The sequence below is a fragment of the Diospyros lotus genome, chromosome 14 (assembly GCF_014633365.1).
Source record: "Diospyros lotus cultivar Yz01 chromosome 14, ASM1463336v1, whole genome shotgun sequence".
Classification (NCBI taxonomy): domain Eukaryota; kingdom Viridiplantae; phylum Streptophyta; class Magnoliopsida; order Ericales; family Ebenaceae; genus Diospyros; species Diospyros lotus.
This window is the reverse complement of record NC_068351.1, coordinates 8,545,119-8,558,114: the sequence shown is the minus strand read 5'-3', so window position 1 is coordinate 8,558,114 and position 12,996 is coordinate 8,545,119.

Genomic DNA, 12,996 nt, shown 5'->3' with positions numbered 1-12,996 from the left:
AACCACACCGCGGACAAAAAACAGGAATTCAATCAGTAAAATCCAACCAGCAGCGGCCATCAAGCATAAGACTCAACACACAGATCGGTCTCAAAACGAAGTGAGCCAACCTGCGGACAGCCATAGCAAGTAGAAATTCCCATCCGAACCCCCAAGAAGAAGCCCCATTCCGCAACGAGGGACTCGTCAAGCAGTAGTCACCCCACGATCCGACCCCAATCAGAACAACCATTAGAGACTCCAACCAGCGAACACCCACCGAAACAGAACCCAGCTCGCCTTCACATCCCAATCGAGTGGATTCCCATCCGAAATGACCAATCGCGACCCCTCAATGTCACGTGGGTCCGCCAGCCAATCTGGAAGGCCGAGCTGAATTGCTCAAGGATTGGGTGGGGAAAGAGAAGAGAAGAAATCGGAAGCAGCGGAATTGATCAAATTTTGTCTCGAACGCCTTCGAACTAAACGGTGCCGTCTTATTACGTTTATTACATCTATTGTATTATATTTTATATTCTTTTTGCAGATGCACTTTAAGGAAAAAGGTATAAATAGTCTGTTAGCTAAGGAGAAACCACGTGAATAGTTGTTGAACCTGACTTTTCTCACCTCTTGCCTCTGTAATTCTCCTTCTTCTCTCATCTTCTTCTGGATTCTTCTATTGTTCGCTGTATTTTTTGCATTTTCAATACAATAAACCAGTGGGGTAGAGAAATTCCCATTGAGTTTTGGAGGTTGCAGTGTTGAATTGTGTGAGTGGATTGTGTATAACCTTATCAATTGTGACAATTGGTATCAGAGTGGTTCAGATCTAATAGGGATATGGAAACCAGAAACAAGGGCATGGAAGAACACTTTAAGAGATACGATAAGGAGATCAGTGAATTGGAAGTAGCCTTCCAGGATGTGAAGAATTCTGTGAAGGCTGTAGATGAAAGAATAACTGGGAGACTTGATACAATCGAATGAGCCATAGCGGAAATGAATAAGAGGATGGCTGATACGGTAGATAAATATGAATCTGTTCTCTCAATGATGGCTCAAATGGCTAATGGAAAGGGAAATGGAAAGGAGAAGATGGAAAAAGCATCCGGTTCGCCTTGCTTCTCTGGAACTGGAATTCTGGCTGCAGTTCCTGGTAATTCTTATTACACCTCTGGCAAATCTGATGGTAGAATGAATATTAAGCTACCTAAAATAGATTTCCCTTATTTTAATGGAGAGGGGCCTAAGGAATGGCTGCGGAAGGCCAGAAAATATTTTCAAATTCATCAAGTGCCTGATGACTTGAGAGTTGGCATAGCTGAGATGTACTTAAGGGGGAAAGCAGACATATGGTTTCATAGTTTTATAGCTAGTCATCCTAATGCTAGCTGGGGAGTATTTGCAACGGAGGTGTGTAAGAGATTTGCAGAGACCACGGGTGAAGAAGTAATTGAGACCTTTAGTAAAATCAAACAAAAAAATGGAGTGAGTGAATACCAGGAGTTGTTTGAGGAATTAAAGGCACAAGTCATGATGGCTCTACCCCACTTGCCTGAGAGCTATTACATATCAATCTTCACCAGTGGACTCCGGGAGGAAATCAAGTCTATGGTGAAGATAATGAAACCCCACTCATTATCCCAAGCCTTTGAGATTGCCCTTTTACAAGAAGCAACCATCCATGCCTTATCCAGAAACTCCAAACCTCAGAAGCCAACCCTACCTTTAAAAACTTACCCCTCTCAGAAACCAAACTTCCCATACACTCAAAATTTCAACGCTGCCCAAATACCAAACCCCACCAGCTCACTAAACCCAACAAATAAATACAAAACCATTACCCCAACCGATATTCAGACCAAAAGAAGCCTAGGACTGTGCTTTAAGTGTGATGAGAAATACACACCAGATCATGTTTGCAAGAACAGAATGCTGAATTTCATTGTTGTAGATGAAGAGGAGAATGGGAAAGAACCAGAACCAAGGGAAGAAGGTTCTGATGATAAGAATGACACTGAGGAATTGATGCAAATTTCTATGAATGCTTTGTGGGGAAATACTAAGCATAAGTGCATCAGAATACAGGGGAGGGTGAAGGGCAGGAGGGTATCAATTTTGATTGATAGTGGAAGCACACATAGCTTCATTGGTGAGAAGTTAGTGAAAGCATTAGGGTATACAATCAAAAAGAACAACCCTATGATTGTGAGAGTGGCCAATGGTGAAAAACTGGAGAGCAGGATTATGTACCAACCCATCTGCTGGCAGATGCAAAATTATGAGTTCCAATTTCAGTTGAGAACCCTAAACTTAGGGGGAAGTGACATGGTGTTAGGGGTTAACTGGCTGAGCCAATATGGGCCAATTACTTGTGACTTCGCAGAGGGCTATATGAGTTTCAAATATAAAGGAGAAACAGTGACCTTCAGGAGGGAAAATAGTAGCAACATTGCAATGATGACTGGTGTGGAGTTAGAAGCTTGGTTGAAGGACCATGAATATGGCATAATGGCTCAGCTATATTCACTAGAAGAAGGAGAGTTAACAGATGTGCCTGAAGATATCAAACCAATTCTAGATGAATTTGAAGATGTCTTTTCAACTCCAACAGGCTTGCCCCCTGAAAGGTGCCATGAGCATCAGATTGTGCTTAAGGAAGGGGCACAACCTTTTAAATTGAGACCGTACAGGTTCCCTTTTGTACAGAAAACAGAAGTGGAGAGACTGGTACAAGAGATGCTGGACTCAGGGGTCATCCAGGTTAGTAGCAGCCCATTTGCTTCTCCTGTTTTACTGGTTAAAAAAAAAGATGGAACCTGGAGGTTTTATGTTGATTATAGACAATTAAACCAATTAACCATCAAAGACAAATATCCAATGCCAATGATAGATGAATTATTGGATGAATTAAATGGGGCTAAGTGTTTTTCTAAGATAGACCTCAGGGCTGGATATCATCAGATCAGGGTTAAAAAGGAGGATGTGTATAAAACAGCTTTCCGAACTCACCAGGGGTTGTATGAATTTAAGGTCATGCCATTTGGGCTGACCAATGCTCCTGCCACTTTCCAAAGTTTAATGAACAAGGTTTTCCAAAGTTACTTGAGAAAATTTGTTTTGGTGTTTTTTGATGATATACTGGTGTATAGTCCAGATATTAAGAGCCACTGCAACCATCTAAGGACTGTATTAAGGGTGCTGAGGGAGAATCAGTTGTTTGCCAAACTCAGTAAATGTAATTTTGGACAACCACAAGTTGAGTATTTGGGCCATATCATTAATCAACATGGAGTGTCTGTTGATCCTACAAAAATAAAAGCTATGCAAAATTGGCCTATTCCCAAGAACTTGAAGCAGCTCAGGGGTTTTTTGGGGCTCACTGGATATTATAGAAGGTTTGTTCGAGGTTATGGATCGTTAGCTAAGCCCCTGACGAATCTACTAAAGAAAGATGGTTTCATTTGGAGTGAGGCTACTGAATCAGCTTTTAACCATCTCAAAACAGCCATGAGCACAACCCCTGTACTAGCTATGCCTGACTTTGATCTCCCATTCACAGTGGAAACTGACGCATGCTATGGTGGTTTAGGGGCTATTCTGATGCAGAAAGGAAGACCTATAACCTATTACAGTACAGCAATTGGCCCTGGAAAATTGAGGCTGTCCATATATGAGAAGGAATTGTTAGCTTTGGTATCTGCAGTTAGTAAATGGAGACATTACTTAGAAGGGCATCATTTTGTAATAAAAACTGATCATCAATCTCTCAAATTCCTTCTTCAGTAGAGAATCACCACTCCTTTGCAATAAAAGTGGTTGACCAAACTAATGGGGCTCGATTATGAAATCCAATATAAGAAAGGGACTGAGAATTGTGTTGTAGATGCCCTTTCCAGGAGATTTGAGATTGCTGAGGAATGCAATGCTGTTACAACACAGATTCCAGCTTGGGTACAAGAGGTTATAGAAAGTTATGAGGGAGACCAGGCTGCCAGTAACATTATCCAGTCGCTAACCTTGGATTCTAATGCAGCTACTAACTATAAATATCACAATGGAGTTCTAAGGTACAAAGGGAAACTATACATTGGTGCTAGTGGGAAAATCAGACAGAAGCTTATACAATGCATACATGATTCGCAAGAAAGGGGACACTCAGGGATACAAGCAAGTATCCACAGAGCCAAGCAACAATTTTACTGGCCTGGAATGACCCAAGACATTAAGAAAATAGTGCTGCAATGTGAGGTCTGCCAGAGGTGTAAAAATTAGCATGTACCATACCCTGGCCTACTCCAACCTTTACCAGAACCTACACAACCGTGGAGTCATATCTCTATGGATTTTATTGAAGGCTTACCTTCCTCTGAGGGCAAAACAGTTATACTAGTGATTGTGGACCGGCTTACCAAATATGACCACTTTATAGCACTGCAGCACCCTTACACTGCCAAGAAGATAGCACTAATATTCTTGGACAACATTGGTAAATTACATAGCATCCCTCAGAGTATTGTTTCAGATAGAGATAAAGTGTTCACTAGTATCTTTTGGCAAGAGTTATTCAAACTTTTGGGGACTAAACTACAAATGAGCTCAGCCTACCATCCCCGGACGGATGGCCAGACTGAGAGACTCAATCAGTGCTTAGAATTATACTTGAGATGTATGTCGTATACTCAGCCTAAGACATGGATTAAGTGGCTATCATTAGCAGATTGGTGGTACAATACCACTCATCACACTGCAATCCAAAGAACCCCTTTTGAAGTCTTATATGGTTTTCTTCCACCTCATTTGGCTTTGGGGCCTTATCAGTAGACAAAAGTAGCCTCAGTTGAAGAAGTATTACAGGAAAGGTATCAGATGGATAAGAAGCTTATGGAGAGTCTGGGACAAGCACGATCTAGAATGAAGTTCTATGCAGACAAAAAAAGAATAGAAAGAGAATTTCAGGTGGGAGAATGGGTGTATCTGAGGTTGCACCCTTATCAGCAACAGTCTTTGGCCAAAAGAGTGAATTACAAACTCAGCCCCAGATTTTATGGCCCTTATGAAATCACAAAAAAGGTTGGAGCAGTGGCCTACAGATTAGCCCTCCCTGAGACAGCTAAAATACACCCCATTTTTCACGTTTCTCTTCTCAAGAAGAAAATAGGGGATCAAGCAGTAAAAGTGGCTGCACTCCCCACTGCAGATCCAAGCCAAGACATAGTATTTTACCCTGAGAAAATCTTACAAACAAAGGACTTACCGAAAAAGAGGGGCAAGGTGATCTTATGGCTGATTAAATGGAAGAATCGTAGTCTCGAAGAATCCACCTGGGAATCAGCTGAAGAAATATTGAAGAAATTTCCAAACTTCGAAACTTGGGGACAAGGTTATGGTAAGCGAGAGGGATGTCACGTGGGTCCGCCAGCCAATCTGGAAGGCCCAGCTAAATTGCTCAAGGATTGGGTGGGGAAAGGGAAGAGAAGAAATCGAAAGCAGCGGAATTGATCAAATTTTGTCTCGAACGCCTTCGAACTAAACGGTGCCGTCTTATTACGTTTATTACATCTATTGTATTACATTTTATATTCTTTTTGCAGATGCGCTTTAAGGAAAAAGGTATAAATAGTCAGTTAGCTAAGGAGAAACCACGTGAATAGTTGTCGAACCTGACTTTTCTCACCTCTCGTCTCTATAATTCTCCTTTTTCTCTCATCTTCTTCTGGATTCTTCTATTGTTCGCTGTATTTTCTGCATTTTCAATACAATAAACCAGCGGGGTAGAGAAATTCCCGTTGAGTTTTGGAGGTTGCGGTGTTGAATTGTGTGAGTGGGTTGTGTATAACCTTGTCAATTGTGACACTCAATACCGCAAACGACCTTCAATCGAAAAACCCCCAATCGGAAAAACATCCAGCAAGTAGAGCTCAAAAACGGAAGAGCAATCTGCTATACTCATGCAACGATATAGAACGGGCCGAACAGATTCAAAGCCCATCGCGCACAGAAAATATAGCATCAAATACATCCTCAGGCACAATGAAATCAATAATCCTTAAATTCGGTGGACACCCAATTCAAAAGGAAAACTGAAAACACAATAACCCAGATGCGAACAGTACAAATGAACGCGAAATTTTCAGATCCAGCATCGAAATCTCACAAAATCAATAAAGAATCTGAGAAACAGCGCAACCCAAATGCAAAACACAGCAGAAATCGCATGAACCAGGAGACACATCTGCAATACTCTTGCACCGATTGGAACCCAGCTCCGGATCTGGGCGAGAACCAGCACAAAAACCTGTAAGCAGCATCAGATCCCAGAACATTGCAACCCAGATGCGACAGGGTAAGATTTCAGCAACCCATGCGCGAACATATCCAGATCTCTGTAACCCAGATTTGAACACAGCAAATGAGGATCGAAAATCACCCAAAGAAGAACACCGCTCCACAGATGCGGCCCAGCACCAACGCAATGACCAGCATGCGCAAACCGAAAAGAAACAGCAGAGATCTGATAGACCTCCACTACCCCCATCGTAAAACACGAGCCGAAAAGCATCATATGAGAACGAAACAAACCCCGCTGCAAAGAGACAAGGCAAATGAACAGCTACGAATAGCGTAAACCACTGCTAAGGACTGAAGATCCCAGCAACTTGCAACTCCTGAGTAGATTCAAGAAGATGCAGCGAAGAAAGACCCTGAGCAAGTCACGCAATGAGGCAGCCGGGTGGGGTTTCCCCCACCCAGTGAGAGCTTCTCTCTCTAAACCACAAGCTGATTCACCCATTCTTTTTTCTTACCGGCCATTGTTGTCCCCTCTCGCTCTCTCGTATGACTCTCTCTCCCTTTCAGCTCTATCTCTCACGAACCCCCTTCTCTCTCTGTCTCATTAATTAATTAAATACATTTAATTAATTTAAATCATAAAATTAAACTATAAATGTACTTGTAATACATTTTTTTTTTTGTTAGTAATATCAAATTTTTGCAACTTAATAAATTAAGTTATTTGATCAAATAACTTAATAATTTAATAACAAAAAATATACTATAAGTACATTAATAATTTAATTTTATAATTTAAACATTCAATTAATTAAATATGTTTAATTAATGAGATGGAGATGGGGGGTTTCGTGAGAGATAGAGCCGAGACAGAGCCGAGACGGAGAGAGCGTCATGTGAGAGAGGGAGAGGGAGAGGGAGGGGAAACAATGGCTGGCAAGGAAAAAGAATGAGAAGATAAAAAATATTAAAAAATATTTGGGTAGTCAAGGGGTAGCTTAGAGGGGAAAAGTAGTATTTCTCAAAAAAAAAAATTAAAAAAAGCGATCTTAAAATAGGGTAAGCCGAACACCCTGCTAGTGAGTGAGGAGGGAAACATGGATTTAGAGACGTTGGGTTTTTAGTATTTTATTTTATGATGATGTATGTGTAGTGTAGCTTCTTAATTAATTAAGGTAATCTCTCTTGCGGAATCTTTAATTATTACTTTTAAGAAAAAGATAAAATTTTGAAAGAATCAAGAAACAGAATAAAGCTCCTTCGTGAGTGGAAGTGCGCCATTATTAATTAATTAATGGCACGTCCCGTCTTGCTACTGAGGAGGGAACCACGGATTCAGAGATGTTGTTGGTTTTTTATTGTTTCATTATGGGCCTGACTAGAAATATAAAAATGGCACCTAAATGTTGTGTATATTTAAATTTTATTTTTTATAATAAAATATCAAAAAAATAAATAAATATTCATACTATATCAAAAAAATAAAATAAAAAAATTTTAAAATGATCAATTAAAAACTACTTTCTTTACAATTTTAAAGATAAAAATATTAATTAAATTAACATAATTAAATTATTTGAGATTTTTTTTAATAGACAACATAGTCTATCTATTCAATCTATTTTATCATATAATATATCCTAAAGAGTCAGCTATTGCACGCATGTCTTAACCCATTGTCTGATCAACTAATACAACATTTTAATCTATTTATGTATTGTAATTAATCTTAATTTTTAGACAACACTAAATGAGCAACATCAGCAAATATATATATATATATATATAACGAGTTTAGGATTGAATAGGAACCAAATCCAATTGGTTGTGGCATTATAAAAGTGTTAAAATAAAAAATAATTATTGAGTCTTAATTATAAGAAGGAAAAGTAGTGATTAAAATAAGTATTTTTGAGAGAGTGAAAGAGAGAGAGAGAAATGTTAGGCATTTTGCAAATTTTGGGGAAGGAGAAATTTTATACAAGGGCAAAATTATTATTTTAAAATAAGAGCAAAATGATCAATTTATTCCCAAATTTATGAGTCCTGAATTGGCAAAATTTTTTGGCCATGAGACAATGGTCTCTTGGGTCACAGTGTAGGTCCGAGCCTATGTATGTGAAGTGTAGCTTCTTAATTAATTACGATAATCTCTCTTAAGGATGGATTAAGAATTAATGCTTTTTAATTACTCTTGAGAAAATGGCAAAAGATTGAAAGAACCAAGAAAGAGAATAAAGAAAGAAAAACAAAGCCCCAGAGGCATAGGATAGATGGTTCATAGGATAGAAAATTACACTTAAAAATACAAGTTCGAGTCATGATAGTCGTAGTATGAAAATTTCATCCTCTTGTAAGGGTGATTTTTTGTGGACATTGTGTACTGTGCCTCTTATCTTAGGAGTCGTCGTATTTTGTGATTAACCCCTCCCATGTACATGGGATAGTATATGAAAAACTCTTAAAATAGAAATTTCACCTTTTACACCCGAAAAAGAAAAACAAAACTATATTGACTTGACTTGACTTTGGAGCTCCAATGCCAGCCCATTACCTCTTAATCTTATTGTTGGTTTTTTCTCCCTAACTAAGCCCAAGGCTATGATGTGGGCTAATCTATCATAGGCCTTAGGGCCCAGGATTGATAGCAAACCAAATGTCCAATCCACACAAATGGCAGCCCAAAAAGGAGATGGCCCAAAAGAAGCTATGTGGCCTTATTTGAGGGGGTTTGGGCCAAGCCTGGCCCAAGCAGCTCAGGCCATATTTTGGCCCAGCCCAAAGCCTCAGTGAGACGCCCATATATAAGCTGTTGGTTGAACTAATCTGCTCTCTCTCCCCTTTGCTCGTTCGGCCGATTCTCTCTTATCCCCTTTCCTGTTGCGATTCGAAACCCTATCCATCTGTTATGGCGATTTCAGATTGCTCCGTGTTTTCGTCGTCATCCTTTGAGTATTATCCATCCTATAATCCAGGTTTTGTTATCCCTCTTTCAGGCGGATTTTTTGCTGGTTTGATGGCTATATATACTCGTTGTTATCTAGGGTTTAAGTGTGGGAAAAACAGAGAGCAAGAGAGACAGGAAGAGAGGAGCCGAGTGTTGCCTTCGTTCTTTGTGAGCTTTGCCTTTTGTGGGTTCATCAGTTAGGTTTTCCGGGTACCTCACCGAAAGGGGTTTTGGGCTGGGTGTTTAGCTTCAGTTTGGAATCCGATCCTTGGTGTTACCTTGTGTGGTATTGGACGACTGAGCCTTGGAATCCTTATCCTTCAACCAAGGGAAGTATTGTTCTAATCCTTTTGATTTTGTTGTTTATATATATAGCTTTGTGCTTGCTTTCGCTTGTTAGGTGGACTAACCAGTGCTCTATGTGCGAGGTTTTTCCCAACAAACTGGTATCAGAGCCTTCTGTGGTGACCGCGACCGAAACCCTAGTACTCGGATCCTAGAGTCTCTCTCGTTGATCCGACAGTACTAAGGCTCGTGGCCCTGCTACTCGATCTCTGGTCTTTGAAGCGCACCTCCGGTGGTGGCGCGCGGCTCTCCTCGGTGGTATGCTCAGACCAAGGACGCTTGGTTGGTTATTTCTGTTTCAGCTTCGGACTGAAAGTCAGTCCGCTCGGTGAGATCCTTCTAAAACCCTAGTTTATGTTTTCAGTACCTAGCAGGCCATCGTGTGGGGGTGGCCATTAGTTTGGGGGTTACCCTGTGGTTGGTAACCATTGTTTGCTGTTATCTCTAGGGTTCTGTGTGATTCTGTGTGATTGGTCTCTTGCCTGATTATCTGTTTTTGATTGTGAATTGTTAAGCTACCAGTAATCTGTCTAAGTGTCAGTTTGTGCATCTAATTTTAAAATCTGTCTCTTGTGTGCTGTGTGCATCATGTCTTCTCAACACTTTGAGTTAGGAGTTTTTAATGGTAAAGGGGATTTTGCTATATGGCAACAGAAAATGAAAGGTATTCTAGTTCAACAAAAGGTGTCTAAGGCTTTAACTGGTTTTGTCAAACCTAGTACATCTGAGGAAGGAAAAGAAATTGTAATTTCTGATATCACAGAAGAACAAAAAGAGATGGATGAACTAGCATATACTTCTATCATTCTTCATCTTTCAGATTCCGTTTTGAGAAAGGTAGGAAAATTAGATTCAACTAAAGAATTATGGAAAAGACTTGAATCCCTTTACCTAACTCAATCCACCCCTAACAAACTCTTCCTACTTGAGAGCTTTTTTAGTTTTAAGCTTGATCCCTCAAAAGATATTGATGATAATCTTGATGTTTTTAACAAATTGGTACAAGATATCAATAATACTGGTGAAACCCTATCTGATCAATACAAAGCTATCATCCTCTTGAATGCTATACCTGATATGTATAAGGATGTTAAGAGTGCCATTATGTATGGTAGAGATACCCTTACTCCTGACATTGTAGTAGAGTCTCTTAAAATTAAAGAAAAAGAGATAAAAGCTGAAAGAAATGATAGGAGAAGTGGAGAGGTTCACTATGTGAGGGGTAGGTCCCAAACTAAGGGTAGTGAGGGACAAAATAAAAACTATAAGAAAAAGGGAAGAGGAAGATCTAAATCTCAAGGAAAAACAAAAGGCAGAAAGTGTTATGGATGTGGTAAAACTGGACACTATATTAAAGATTGCTACATAGAAAAGAATAGACAAAAAGAAAAAGAAAGTAATGAAGCAAATGTGGTGTCTACTCAATGTGAATCTGGGGAAGTATACATGCTTGCTAAACCTGAAATTAACCTGTCTGTGAATTCCCATTTATCTGAGTGGATCTTAGATTCCGGTGCCTCATTTCATGTTACCTCTAATAAACACTGGTTTGAACACTTATATGAATCTGATCATGGTAATGTTGTTACATGTGATAATATTGCATATAAAGTGGTTGGTGTTGGTAATATAATTGTCAAATTTGATAATGGCTATGTGCTAACTTTAATTGGGGTTAGATACATCCCTCAAATGGGTAGGAATCTACTATCAATGGGAGAACTAGAAAAGGTAGGTTTTAAAGGAGAAGTAGGGAATGGCATGATAAAAATGAATAAGGGTGCACTTAGGGCATTTAAAGCTATAAGAAGTAATGGTATCTATATAACACATGCTGAAGTAGCTAGTGACACTATTGCATTAGTTAACTCAGATTACACACAAAAATGGCACAATAGGTTGGCACACGTTAGTATCAAAGGGCTAAAGTATCTAAGTGATAAGGGTGTCTTTGGAAAAGATCAAGTGTCTGACCTACCATTTTGTGACCATTGTGTCTTAGGAAAACACCATAGGCTGTCTTTTTCTTCTAGCAGTCACAAAACCTCCAAAGTGTTAGAATATGTTCATGCAGACCTTTGGGGCCCGGGTAGCAATCCAACATTTGGTGGAAATAAGTATTTTCTCTCCATAATTGATGATTGTTCTAGAAGAGTGTGGGTTTACTTGCTAAAAGATAAAACTGAAACTTTTCAGAAATTTAAAAACTGGAAAATACAAGTTGAAAACCAAACTGGAAATAAAATAAAATTTCTAAGAACAGATAATGGCCTTGAATTCTGCAATGTCAATTTTGATAATTTGTGTGTTGAAAATGGAATAACTAGGCATAAAACAGTCCCATATACTCCTCAACAAAATGGAATTGCTGAGAGAATGAATAGGACTTTGTTAGATAAAGTAAGATGTATGATGCTTAGTTCTGGAGTGCCTAAGTCTCTTTGGGGTGAGGCTATTATGACTGCTTGCTATTTGACAAATTTAACTCCTTCTATTGTGTTAAATGGTGACACTCCTCATGAAAAATGGTATGGTAAATGTGCTGAATATTCAGTTTTAAGAACTTTTGGATGTGCTGCATTTATTCATCAAAATGAGGGAAAATTAGAACCTAGGGCTAGGAAGTGTGTCTTCTTAGGATATCCTGAGGGAGTTAAAGGCTATAGGTTGTGGGATAGGAACCAAGTAGGAATTAAAATTATTATATCCCGAGATGTCACTTTTAATGAACAAGAAATGCCTTGTCTTAAAGAAGAGTCAGATTTAGTGGATAAAAATCAGCAAGAGAGCACTAGGTTTGAGGTGGAGAAGATTAGTACCCAAATTCCCATTACTCAAATTGAGGTGGAGGATAACACACAAACCATTGAGGAAGAGGAAGAGAGTGTTTTAGAGGAACCTCAAATTGATCAAGGTCCTAAAATTGATTATCAATTGACTAGAGATAGGGAAAGAAGGCCACATAGACTCCCTAAGAGGTTAGAAACCGACTTTAGTCTAAATTATGTTAGTGATCAAGTTGATAGGGAGCCAAATACATATGAAGAGGCTATTAAGAGTGAAAATTCAAAAGAATGGATTAAAGCAATGGAAGAAGAGATGAGTTCTCTCCATAAAAATCAAACATGGAAATTAGTACCTAGGCCAAAAGATAAATCCTTAGTGGGTTGTAAGTGGGTCTATAAGATAAAGGAAGGGTCTAAAGGGGATGAGCCAATAAGGTTTAAAGCTAGATTAGTAGCAAAGGGGTTCACACAAAAGGAAGTGATAGATTACAATGAGATCTTCTCACCCGTTGTCAAGTACACCACCATTCGAGTCATGCTAGCATTAGTTGCTCACTTTAATTGGGAACTCGAACAATTAGATGTAAAAACGGCTTTTTTACATGGTGACTTGGAAGAACAGATTTTTATGTCACAACCAAGAGG